Source organism: Saccoglossus kowalevskii, chromosome 18 (genome assembly GCF_978046115.1).
Source record: "Saccoglossus kowalevskii chromosome 18, keSacKowa6.1, whole genome shotgun sequence".
NCBI lineage: Eukaryota > Metazoa > Hemichordata > Enteropneusta > Harrimaniidae > Saccoglossus > Saccoglossus kowalevskii.
In genome coordinates, this window is record NC_140658.1 from 29,139,843 (window position 1) to 29,154,248 (window position 14,406).

A 14,406-nucleotide genomic window follows, 5' to 3' on the forward strand; every position below is an offset into this window, starting at 1 on the left:
TGTGTAAGCGAGTAGATGGGCCAGCCTATTCCAAACCGATCCCCGCTCCACTTCCTACTTTCCGGGTTCAAGAAGCAGACCCCTTTTCCGTGTGCGGTATCGACTATACAGGGCATTTATTCGTCAAAGATCCTATCTCAAAATCAGTTGTGAAAACCTATATTTGTCTGTTTACGTGTGCGATAACACGAGCAGTTCACTTGGAGCTTGTGCCAGACTTAACAACAACAACATCATTTATTCAAGCCTTCCGACGTTTTTCAGCTAGACGTAGTACTCCTAAATTTATTGTTTCGGACAATGCCACTACGTTTGTATCAGCCGCCAATGAACTCAAAACCCTGATGTCTGATCCTGCAGTTCAGCGATACCTGACAAATCACCGAATCAACTGGGAATTTGCTCTCAAACGATCTCCATAGAATGGGTGATTTTTCGAGCGTATGATAGCCATTACTAAGACTAGCTTAAAGAAAATTCTCGGTCGTGTCTGTGTAACTTATATCAACATGGAGACGATTGTGACGGAGATCGAGTCAGCAATCAACGATCGCACCCTTACACATCTTTCTACTGACGACAACGGTTTAAATCCACTTACGCCCTCCCACTTGGTCAACGGAAGAAATATTTGCTCAGGGGCGGATCTAGGATGCTGGAATAGGAGGGGGGGCGATAAGTTGGCCAAATGCCAAGTTCACGAGCGCCGATGGCGCGAAGACCTGTTGGTTGTTAAAAATAGGGGGCTCGGCCCCTCTAAATCCGCCAATGTTGTCAATCCTAACACCAATTTCGCTGCAGATCATCATATGCGTATTTAACTACCTTGTTAAGTAAGCTAAACTCTGCTGCGCATTTGTTTTGCGCATGCAAACTCCCTAGCTTAGTTGAAAAAAAAGTGTGTGTTCTGTGTGTATGCTGTCAATGTTTGCTCGATCGTGACTTGCGGTGTATGCAATGTCAGCCAAAGGAAAATTCCTCTCTGGGAAGGAAAAAAGAAGACGTATCCTTGTGGCAATTTTGTAGCGAGTCATTCGGGGGAACTGCGGCGATTGACCATCAGTGGTGAGAGTGACCGGGATGTAAACAAAGAAGATGGCGCAGCAGACGACAATATTACTTGTAATAAAGATATTCCGTCGGACGAAGGCATCATAATGGTGAATTTGGACATTTTAGCCAAGGGTTTAAACAGTTGCAATTTTTTGTTCTGAACATCTAAGACTTAGTAGTTGCGTGCGTTGCCTCCGTCAACAACGTATACACCAACAAAACACAACACGAAGAAGGGAAGACACGCGGTATGGGTTCATTTGACATTAATACTAAACTAGCTACAGGTATGTTTCTTATATTTTAATGTGTTGATATGTTTTTTAAGATTACTGCACCAAAGTGTTGCCTTGTCGTGTTAAGCAATTAAGAATGTAGTAATAGTAGATAGATAGTATTGTATTATCTGAGTTTTCTTAAATTCTGTTTGAATACTTTATATATTTGATACATTTTTACATACAATTTTTGCTTTAAACCACGTCTATAAATAGACATGTTGGTGGCACAAGTGCGAACGTGATAGAAAACACCACTTTATTACGCATTGCTTTAATGTTAACTTTCGACCAATGAGGGACATTCCCGCCTAGTGTTCAGAATCCCACCGAGCGTATAAATAGGACGCGCAAGTATTTTAGCGCTAGTCTTTACCGCGTTGTTGTGTTCAACGTTTGCTTACATAATTCTTTATGGTAAATTCTCCGATATATCAGTGGATATACTATATTGACGTAATAAACTACTCTACGTGTTCATTACTTACGTATTCGTTTCCTGTAATTGATTTTGCTGCATATCCTGGCATTTCTTACTTATTTTGAATATAACCCTGTCACAAATCATAACCCCACATGCCTTGAATTAAATTACTAATTAATTAAAAATATCATTCCTACTCGGTGCGGGGGGGGGAATTATTAGATTGGATTTTAAATTTAATTTACATAGCTATTTTATTTGTCAATATTGTCTTTCTTTAAAGGTATGATCAATGCTGGTATTTGCGAACGTCATGTCAATTCTATGTTTACTGCAATGTCAATACCAAGCATACATAGTACAACATTGAAATGAAAAGAAGAGAGACTGGTGAAGCAATTATACAAGTAGCCAAGGAATCCACTCTCCCTTGCAGAGTCTTCTTGACCTAGGGAGCCACAGAGAGCTGCAACTAGATTCTGCCACAGGCGACATTTTACACCAAACTTTTTGGTATTCCGCGTATTTTTAAAATTCTTTTGTTACTTATATTCTTAGCTTCTGTTGAAAAAAATGTGTGTTATTTAAAATAAATATATCATATATGTTTAAGTTCAGTGCTAAAATATTTTCAAAATGTTAAAATAATGAAAAAGTAGATCCTCGGCAGGAGACGTAGATGTGAATCGTTGGTTCGAATCGTCGGTGCATTCGCGTCGTTGCCTCAGAGTGATGCGGGTGCCTACCCAGTTTCCATTCTACAGCTATATATGACGTCATAACTGGGCGATGTTGGGACAAAGATAGCGAACTTCGAAATCGATATGTAAAAAGGTGTTTAGGTAATTTTCTCAAACATAAAATGCTAAGTGGGCGTGGCATTTTTTGTTCATTTTATATGAGTTTCACTCGCATAGCAATGGACCAATACATCTACTTGGGGCACCCCAAGGGAGTGACGCGAACGCACTCATGGCAAAGCAAAAAGTAGATCCTGTCATTAATATTTAAATTAGCTTGTGGCAGAGACTAGTGGGACGTTTCCTGGCGACTACCTAGCTTAGTGATAAAAGACATATAGTCTCTGCGACGGAGAATGCAAGGAGTCCTATGAACAAGCTTTAGATGATGAAATGTCTTCCTCCAAAAAACTAAATATTACATATTAATGTGTGCCAAGGTAATCAGTATTTTAACATTTTTCTGTAGTGGCCAATATTTAAAAACTATGTTAAGATTTTATTCATTGGTTTTTCATCGGCATTTAATACCATACAACCACATATTCTTATACAAAAGTTGTTGAACATGAAGGTCAACCGAACTTAATACTATGGGTTAATGACTTCCTTACAAATAGGTCGCAATATGTAAGATATAACAATACAAAATCTATAATCGTTCATACAAATAAAGGTGCTCCACAAGGTTGTGTTTTGTCTCCACTTTTATTTACCTTGTACACATATGACTGTCAATGCAATGCATCACAGCTATTTAAATATGCAGATTATACTGCTTTGGTTAGTCAGTGTGTTAATAGTGATGATGACTTTAGGGCAGAAGTTAAACATTTTTCTACTTGGTGTACTGAAAATTACTTAGAATTGAATGTCATGAAAACCAAAGAAATGGTGGTTAATTTCAGGAGATCTCCATTCACTCATTTGCCTTTATTTATTAATAATGTTGAAGTGGAAAATGTTGAGAAATACAAATATTTGGGCACAGTTATAAACAATAAGTTTAATTTTGACAGTAATGTTAATTTGCTTTTCAAAAAAGTCAATTCCAGAGTGTATTTTCTAAGACAATTAAGGAAATTTGATATTTCTAAATATGCTTTAAATACATTTTATACTGCTGTAATTCAATCAGTAATTTCTTTTTCAACAGTGTGTTGGTATGGTATTGTATTTACGACTGTAATTTGCACACAAGAATTTCATGCTGGACATGACAAAATAAAGTATATTTTATCTTTGTGTTCACATGTACTGAATGACAGTTTTCTTTACTTGAAATATATTCAGTGTTCCCTCTGGCTAGTTTGCTTGTGGCCAAATATTGTTAGCTAAATATGTAGCAACATTTCAATATCATTTGAGTTGAAATTAAACATTTAATCTGTTTTCTATTCATGCAGAATTGATGTGTCATATGATGGAGGATGGCAGAAGAGGGGAAGTGGGAGAGATTACAAAAGTTCATCAGGTAATATTATACTTTGTACTTGCCAATATTTGTAATTTATGGCAAATAATTTCACTAAGACAATGGCCAAACAAATTATTTAAGTCTGTGTGTGGTGAATAAAGTCAAATAATCAATCAATCAATCAATCAATCAATCAAAAAAAGAAAATTAGTCAATCCATGCAGTCAAATCAACCATTCAGTCAAAAAGCAATTATTAGTCTGTCCAGTCAATCAATCACCCAACCAATAATTTAACTAATAAAGATATTATATAAACGAATTAATAAAATATTTGGTAGTTGTAGTTAGTTTAATAAAATGTATTTTACTTAGGTCATGGTACAGTTCTACGCAATCAGACAAGCAAGGTACTTTCCTACAGTAAAAGATGTAAACAGTGTCATGTTTTTGAAGCTTCACAAAGAATGGGAAAGGGGACTCTGGTTAGGCAGTTCAAAAGCTATGGAGGCAGATATTGCTGTTGAAGCAATAAAAGAAATTGAGAAAAAAGTTGAAATAGACAGCATAACAATGGATAATGATACCACTACTATAGCTCGGTTGCAAAAAAAAAAATAAGAAATGACATGGTAAAAAATAAAGACAATAACCACACAAAGAAAGGATTCACTAATAAACTGTATAAGTTAAAGGAAGATAACGATTACAAGCAGTTATCAACAAAGGTCATAAACTATTTACAGAAGTGTTTTAGTTATGCAATCTCTCAAAATCGTGACAGTGTTAGTAGCATGCAAAAGAATCTGAAATCTATAATCCCACATGCATTTGGAGATCATACACATTGTGATGGCAGTTGGTGTCAATATTTAGTTGACCCTGCTAATTACAAACACAGTAGCCTGCCTTAAGGAAAGGATTTATGGGGTGATGATCTAAGAGCAAGTTCAGATAAGATTATGAAGTCTTACATAGGTAGTGCAAATGACTTAGCTAGGATGGGTTCAACACAGGGTATTGAAAATATGAATATGGTGATAGCTTCTAAGGCACCCAAAGCAAAATACTACAGTGTTCGTGTTGCAGCAGCTGTTGCTCAGAAGAACATAGGGCATACATATGTGTGTCCGATTGGTAAATTAGCTTAGACATGTAGTTCTACACCCATACTAATTGTATGTATGACTATAAATGCATGTATTTACCGGTATATTGACACAATATAGAGTAGTTAAATGTTAAGAAATTACGTATGTGTACAATCACACATAGTATAACTAAATTGTGGCACAGTAATTCACTGAATGTGCAGACATACATTGTATGTTGAGTATATACCCCTGTACTCACCTGATAGATATAATTATGAAAAATTTTGTTAAAATAAGTTAAACATTGCCCCCCTCCCCCTGATCATTTTATAGGCAATATCCCAATTTCAACACACATTAAAAAGACTGACTGTATGTTGACATTAGAGAATACTATTATGGTGAACCATATATTTTGTTATTTAATCATGTACTCTTATGTGTTTCCCCTAGGTCAACCAAAAACATAACTTGTCACCCAGTAGTGCATGTCATCTATCTGATAGCAGATTGGACGAAAAAGCTAAAACAAGAGAAGCAAAACTACAACGATTGAAACCGAAAGAGCAGAGAAGTAACAAAACTGCTGTCGCATACGACTTATTTACCACTTCCGTGTCACTGAGAATGTTCTAGAACCGTACTGTGTCTGGGTGGAATATTCTATATTTTTTAGAAAATGGTTGAATAGGTAATAGAACACTGTAGGAGGCAATAGAAGGTAATGGAACATTCTAGAAATTTGTAGTAAGTTCCAGACTCATTATGTATGCTGATGTAATGGTATATTTATAGACAGTGGGGGTATATATAGGGGAGTTGTTCAGCACTGAGTTCAGATCGGAGATCTCGTTGAATTGTATTGGAGTTTAAGTATCTAGTCATTGGAGTAGTGGAGTTTTACCGCGTTATTGTACTTGATGTTTGCAGAGTATAATAATACCAGTACCAGTTGAAACCTCATCTGTTGGCTCCGTGTTCGTATTTTATCATCGCCGCCAGGGAAGTCTTTCTGTTACTGTTGCCATTTTGGTATTTGAACCATCACACCTGTACTATACCAATTATGGTTCTGGAGTATACACGCCTGTGGTTTTTGACATAGAAACTACGTCTGGATGTATGTATTATTCTAATATTCTGGGATATCAAGAGAACTGGTTCTCAGCAACTATATGTCAGACAATACATAAGTTTGGCATGCTGACAGTGGAAAAGTCAAAATGTATCCAATGACTGAAACCATACAACTGCTACCGTTTTTTTTCAAATTTTATGGCAGAAACATCAGTGTATTCACCTTTGAATTACATGATGTTTAGGTAGATGAATTACATCCCAATGTGCTAAAAGAAAGAAAAAAAGTAAAAGAAAAAACTATGACTCAAAGAAACTCACTTTGAGGTAGTCAGTACTGATATACGGTCCGGCCATAGAGGGCACTGTTGCATATTAAACTCAGAAGTCCCCCCCCCCCCCAGTATAAACTAGATGTTTACTAGATTACAGCTAATGTTTCATTTCCTGATGTTTTTTATGCAGGTTCAGATGCAGAGATTACTCAACTATCTGCTGTTACTGGTGAGAAACAGTTTGAAGGTTATATATTGCCAAAACAACATATAAGTCCAGTTGTTTCCAGAATAACTCATTTGATGGTAAAAAATGGTGAACTGTGCTACCAGGGCCAACCAGTGAAAACAATGGATTTAAAAACATGCTTGGAAAAATTTCTGTATTTTCTTTTAGATGTCAAGAATCCTATTTTAGTTGGTCATAGTAACCATTCATTTGATTGTCGTTACCTAATAACTGCAATCAAGGAGAGTTCTTTTATTGATAGGTTTATGGCAGTTATTAGTGGTTTTGTGAATACTCTGCCATTGTTTAAATCTGTGTTTCCTGATAAAGGTTCATATGCACAACAAAGTTTGGTTGATGAATTTGTTGGTCAGGTTTATAGTGCACAAAATGCTAGTGCGGATGTACTTGCACTACAGAAATGACTTGAATGTTGCAAAATTGACTTGCCAACAATGTTAGATCATAGCTATACATTTAAATATGCTGTTAGTTATCACGATTACAATAGTAACAAGTCATCTAACTATAACACATTGCCTATACTAGTCAACAGCAAAATAATCAGCAAGTATATGGCACAGAAAATTGCAGGGTCAGGCCTGAGGTACAGTCACTTGAAGCTGGCTTATGCTAGAGGTGACATTGATGGACTTACCAGAAATACTTACAGAAAAAATAGATGGTACTGTGAGAGTTACAAAGTCAAAGAAAATCATCTTAAATATATATGAATATTTCAATAAAAAGTGAGTAATTATTGTACAGGATAGGGATGGTTATTTTTCATTTAAAAACATGCAAATACAAAATTTATATTATATCAAGCACATTCTAACTGAAGAACACACTAATATAAATCACACAATAATTAAAATTTACCTTTAAATGCATGGATAAAATTAACATTAAATTTTTGACATTATATATTTGTAATGTAAGGTAGGGAAAGGGGAACAACTAGAAATAGTGTAATTGTGATCATGACATTCTATGTAAGTTATCTTATTACAGAATCAGACATTATAAAAAAAATCTATTTTGTTTTCTCGTTTTTCTCTACCTTACGCATTATACATGGTTTTGGTGAAAACATTATTTTAGTTTGTTTGCGTTTTATTCGGAGCAATACATACATTATTGACTTTAAGAATACTTTTTATAAACGAAATGTTTTGTTTTTTCTGGTCGATGAATTTATACTTTCAACTTAAACTTGAAACAAACAAAAAACATGATTTGTATCATTATATATTTGTATTAAAATGAATACGTTAACGGTGGAAACCGAATATTAACTTTTTATTATGTACTAGTACTTGTTGACCAGAGGTGCATGTGGGTCATTATAATGTCCACGTGGAATATTATGATATACATATATGTGGGCATATAATGTCCAGATGAGTTTGTTATGTATAAGAGTCGTAAATAGTTATATGGTTGTGATATGTTTATGGATTGTTATAACGTGTATATGGGTTATGATGTTTATATGAGTGAAGATATTGTGCATATGGGCCGTTATTTCGTGTATGTGGTCGTTATAATGTGTATATTGGTTTTTGTGTAGTGTGTATGGTTATTACAATGTGTATATGAGTTATGATGTGGATATTTGTCATAGAGTTATATGTGTTGTTGTAGATTGGTTGCTATAGTGTTATATGAGGATGTGGGGTAGATGATGAGACTAGGTGGATGTGGTTATAATGCGTATATGAGTTTTTTCTAATGTGCATACAGGTTATTATGTGTGTATAGTGTTTTCTCGATGTTCCTCCTAATTGCTACCTTAAGCAATTTAGATTGTTTTGGTGAAAACAGAATTTTAGTGAGTGTTGGTCATCGCGCAGCGCATGTGCAATTTTTTTTATAGATATAGACATTTATTTCCCACAATCCAATGCACTTTTTTAATTAAATCACCGATACGAGTTTAGACCTGGGTGCATTCCCACCAATTACCACCGGTACCTTCAAATCACCAACAAATTACTTAATTAAAGCTTAGTAACCGCTCAGGTTGTACTCGTTGGTGTGCGGAACAGTCAAAGTCATCAACCTTATATAAGAACTATATCTCGCGCATGCGTGGCACGACGACCATCGCCCTTAAACTTTCACATTTTCTTTGCGTTTTATTCGAAACAATGCATAATTATTGACTTTTTAAACAATTCTAGACTGAATGTTATTGTGAAGATGGCACGCGTGGTATATCATAGTGTGAACATGACGGTATATTGGATAGGCAGAATTTATATCGGGACAAGGTAGAAAACACGCTTTAAATCATAGTCCGAAAGCCTAACTGTTGACCCGTATTTGAAGATGTGCTGGGAACCAGAATAGTTAAACTCTGATTAAGTGCTACCATGACATTAAAATCACATTTTTTGTGGATTAAAGAACAATACTCCATGAGATCCTCACACAATTGAGTGTTGATGTCCCAATTCAAAATTCATATGCAAGTCATAGGTTCTACCATACAAATGTTGTGACTAGTTTCCCCTCACCCTAACATCACTAAGTTGACAATGGTGGTGGGCGGGATGTGTAAAGGACACCAATATGAGCGTTTTCCCGACGGTATCATCCATGATAGATGTTTCCCAAAATCAAACGCGCTTTGTATGATTATATGGCGGATAAACAAAAATTGAGCTTGATAATAATTTAGAATTCTGACTGAGAATTAGCCAGCCAATGAGATTGTTTTAACAACCAATCAATCAGCTCCTTTATCGTTAACCAATCATGTACAAGGCCATATCTATTGTAACCAGTCATGAACAAGGTCAATATTTACTTTGAGTATATAAATAGGAGACAAAACGTCTCTTCTTCAGTTCGTTCAATAAAGTCATCTGTTTCAGTCCATACGCGGTTTATTCTTCCATTCAACTTGAACTACTCTTCTTAAAAATTCCCACAAAATGTTGACATTGAGTTCAAGCAACAGGAACGTCAGTCTCATGTTTTTAGGGGGGGGGCACTGAGCCCCCCGGAACACGCACACGTTCCAAAAAAAACAAAAACAAAAAAAAACATTATTATCGGATCAGATGAAATTATGGTTAATAATTCTCCGTTTTTGGTAATTTAATAAATTTATCTACCAACTAAAAGTTTGTACAGGTTGTATTATTGGGAAATTGGCATATTTCATTAGAAGTTGTGTAACTTGGCCCAAGTGTTAATCGTATGAACTACATGAGCTACATAAACATATTTTATATGATTTAAAATGGATTATCTAAATTTAATTATACTAGTACACAACACATGGTTTAACACATCATAATTTGAGATATGAGATGTTCATTATGTCATGAGACGGTCACACATGGGTATATAGCGCCCTCTGTCTGTCGACCACGCTATACGTCCAGGTTTACTATGAAATTGCGCTAACAACGTGGCATGGAGTTTGGATGTTCTCTCAACCAAATCGGCTATCCATCAAAATAATTATATAGCGCGTTGCCAAACAACGCACCAGATCCTTTGTTACGCTTGCCGCTGTGTTGCTGTTAGTAGTAACACGTGGGGTACGTTCTGGGTGTGATCAATAATTACAATATTAACAATTCATTTATGATACAGCACAAATAGCCTATATAGTTTTCATATGCGCACTACGGGAGTGTCAGCATGTATCTAGGACGGTCATTACAAGTGTTACCACGCACGCATTATTGCTACAGTGGGAATTAACGAACGAGTGTCATCACATGTATTCGACTATTTTCGGGTCGCATAGCAAATATACATACTTAAGGGTAGTGTGACCTATATTAATCAGATTAACAACAATGTTGTGCTGTACACTGTTGTACATATTTTAAATAGTCGTTTTCACTGTTGACGTAGATGGCGCCGTCATTGTGCCAGGTTGTTTTCGCTATAGACCTACGCATCTAATACAACGTATTTACTTACAAGAAATTAAAGCGCGTACTGCGCCGCGACTGCGGATGCTTTGTGCTGTATCGTGTTTAGTCATTACAATGAGATATTCCCCCAAAACCCATGTTATTTAACGAAACAGAACACAAATATTTCAAAAACACGCTTTCTTCCTCCAAATATATAGATTATACATTGTATAGAATTTGAGAAACAAATATTAGTGCATTTATTTACTTACACTATCTCTATGCCAACGGGCACACTCGTATCATTAGTGTATCACGAGTGCTCCTGTTCGTGTAGTGGTTTTGCAAACTGGATATATTGAATTATTTTTCAACTGAGCTTCACAATTGATACGGTAATATTACGTTATGGACCGAGATAATTTATACGGTGACATTACGGTATGGACTGAGGTAATTGATATGGAAATATTACGTTATGGACTGAGAGATTCAAACGGCGATATTACGTTTAGGACTGAGATAATTGATATGGTGATATTACGTTTAAGACTAAGGGAATTGATATAGTAATATTACGGTACATACTGAGAAAATCAAAAAAGTGATATTACGTTTAGGACTGAGATAATTGATATGGTGATATTCCGTTATGAGCTGAGATAAGGATATGATGACATTACGTTATGGACTAAGGGAATTGATATAGTAATATTACGTTATGGACTGAGAGAATCAAAACGGTGATATTACGTTATGAACTGAGGTAATTGATATGGTGATATTACGTTATGGACTAAGATAATTGATATGGTGGTATTACGTTATGGAATAAGGGAATTGATATAGTAATATTACGTTATGGACTGAGAGAACCAAAATGGTAATATTACGTTATGGACTGAGATAATTGATATGGTGATATTACGTTATGAGCTGAGATAATTGATATGGTAATATTGCGTAATGAACTGAGATAATTTATATGGTAATATTACGTTATGGACTAAGGGAATTGATATAGTAATATTACGTTATGAATTGAGAGAATCAAAATGGTAATATTACGTTATGGATAGAGGTTACTGATATGGTAATATTACGTTATTGACTGGGAGAATTGATATGGTAATATTACGTTATGGACTGAGATAATTAATATGGTGATATTACGTTATGGACTGAGATAATTGAAATGGTAATATTACGTTATGGACTGAGATAATTGATATGGCAATATTACGTTATGAACTGAGGTAATTGATATGGTTATATTACGTTATGGACTGCGGTAATTGATATGGTAATAATACGTTATGGACTGAGAGAATTGGTATGGTAATAATACGTTATGGACTGAGAGTATTGATATGGTAATATTACGTTATGGACTGAGATAATTGATATCGTAATATTACGTTATGGACAGAGATCATTGATATGGTAATATTACGTTATGGACTGAGATAATCGATATGGTGATATTACGTTATGGACTGAGAAAATTGATATGGTTATATCACGTTATGGACTGAGGTAATTGATATGGTAATACTACGTTATGGACTGAGATAATTGATATGGTGATATTACGTTATAGACTGAGATAATTGATATGGTAATGATACGTTATGGACTGAGATAATTGATATGGTAATATAACGTTATGGACTGAGATACTTGATATGGTTATATTACGTTATGGACTGAGGTAATTGATATGGTAATAATACGTTATGGACTGAAAGAATTGATATGGTAATAATACGTTATGGTCTGAGATAATTGATATAGCAATATTACGTTATGGACTGAGAGAATCAAAATGATGATATTACGTTATGGACTGAGGTAATTGATATGGTGATACTACGTTATGGACTGAGATAATTGATATGGTGATATTACGTTATGAAATAAGGGAATTGATATGGTTATATTACGTTATGGACTGAGGTAATTGATATGGTAATATTACGTTATGGACTGAGAGTATTGATATGGTAATATTACGTTATGGACTGAGATAATTGATATGGTGATATTACGTTATTGACTGAGATAATTGATATGGTTATATTACGTTATGGACTGAGGTAATTGATATGGTAATACTACGTTATGGACTGAGATAATTGATATGGTGATATTACGTTATGGACTGAGATAATTGATATGGTAATAATACGTTATGGACTGAGGTAATTGATATGGCGATATCATGTTATGGACTGAGAGTATTGATATGGTGATATTACGTTGAGGGCAGGATCGAATATTTCCGTATTATGATATAATAAAATGATGTAGTGAACAGAATAAATGGCAATTGTTACATACACTCTATTCAACCAAGGCGTGACGTAAGCTGATATTGGAGCGACGCAATTGAAATACATTGCACAGTACTTATAAATCACGCTCTCTGGTAATTATTAGGCTCTAATTAAACTACGCAATTAAACTACAATGCGCCCTTATTATAAATATCGCCCTCTAACGACGAAACGCTTTTCTAGCCTCAACACGACGTGCAAATCGGGAATGTACTAATATTGAAAGAAAACCAAAATAGCTTTTATTCACAGTGTTGTACTACCTCTGGTAACCAGACTTTGTCACGACTTGAATCATTGGCAAATATCTTTAATAGAGATGAAACACTATTGTAGGTCATTGTAGTGACATCACCAATTAACTACATATTAATCTGTGTCTGATATTATTATACGTTATATCATTGTTCTCTTCGATATTCCATCGCCACGGAAGAACAATTGATGATTTAAATGCTCAACACATGTGTTACCATTATTGATTAAACGCCGCCACCAAACCACCTTTCTGAGGAGTTCTCGCTGAATATACATGCCGTAAATCTATATTCATGTGCTTGAGTGATCAATTAATGATTGAAATAAATATTGATCGATTGATTGAAGAAAGGCTTGATTGATTGATTGATTGATTGATTGATTGATTGATTGATTGATTGATTGTTACTCTAATACATGTTTGATTCTGTTACGGTCCCATCAAACCTGTTTATGACTTCCATGACCGCATAGTATCCGTCGGACGATAACAGCATATAAATTCCTCTGATTAATTACAGCTTTGCTAGCCATATCATGCGTACGTGGCACCGAGACATGGCAAAACTCGAATCAAAAACTCTTTATTAGAAGATAAAACTGTAATAACCATCTGCGTTTTACTACTATTATATCTACAGACTTTTAATAATGTCTTTAATTTGCGGGGACGTGTGGAAATTGGCCCTATACGTGATGTTTGCGGTGTGGCATCGTTTGAATTGTTTCTTTACAGAACAGCTGCTTCATATTTCCGTTTCTTGTATTGACAAGAATTTTTTTAATTTTAGAACGGCCGTTCGGTCTCTCTTTTCTGACACCAAGGCGTTTCAGGTAGCTACGTGTATCAGGGTTAGTTTCGTAGAGGGAAAGCATTGGTACTCGATATTGAGCCCGGTTGAGCACCATCGAAGTTATATACGGTATTTAAACGGAATTCAAAGTAGGGTATATCAGAAATAGATCATAGTAAGGTATATCAGAAATAGATCATAGTAAGGTATATCAGAAATAGATCATAGAAAGGTATATCAGAAATAGATCATAGTAAGGTATATCAGAAATAGATCATAGTAAGGTATATCAGAAATATATCATAGTAAGGTATATCAGAAATAGATCATAGTAAGGTATATCAGAAATAGATCATAGTAAGGTATATCAGAAATAGATCATAGTAAGGTATATCAGGAATAGATCATAGTAAGGTATATCAGAAATATATCATAGTAAGGTATATTAGAAATAGATCGTAATATAGTGTCACAGTCGCCACACAACGCGAGATTCTATTTCATGTAACAAATGATGTATTTCACACACTTTGCATACGTCGAATGGA

The 14,406-nt window shown here is 35.0% G+C and overlaps 1 pseudogene; it reads left to right on the top strand.

Moving 5' to 3' along the window:
• The first annotated feature begins 509 nt into the window (after positions 1 to 509).
• LOC146732018 (uncharacterized) lies at positions 510 to 5,641 on the top strand (annotated as a pseudogene).
• The last annotated feature ends 8,765 nt before the right edge of the window (positions 5,642 to 14,406 follow it).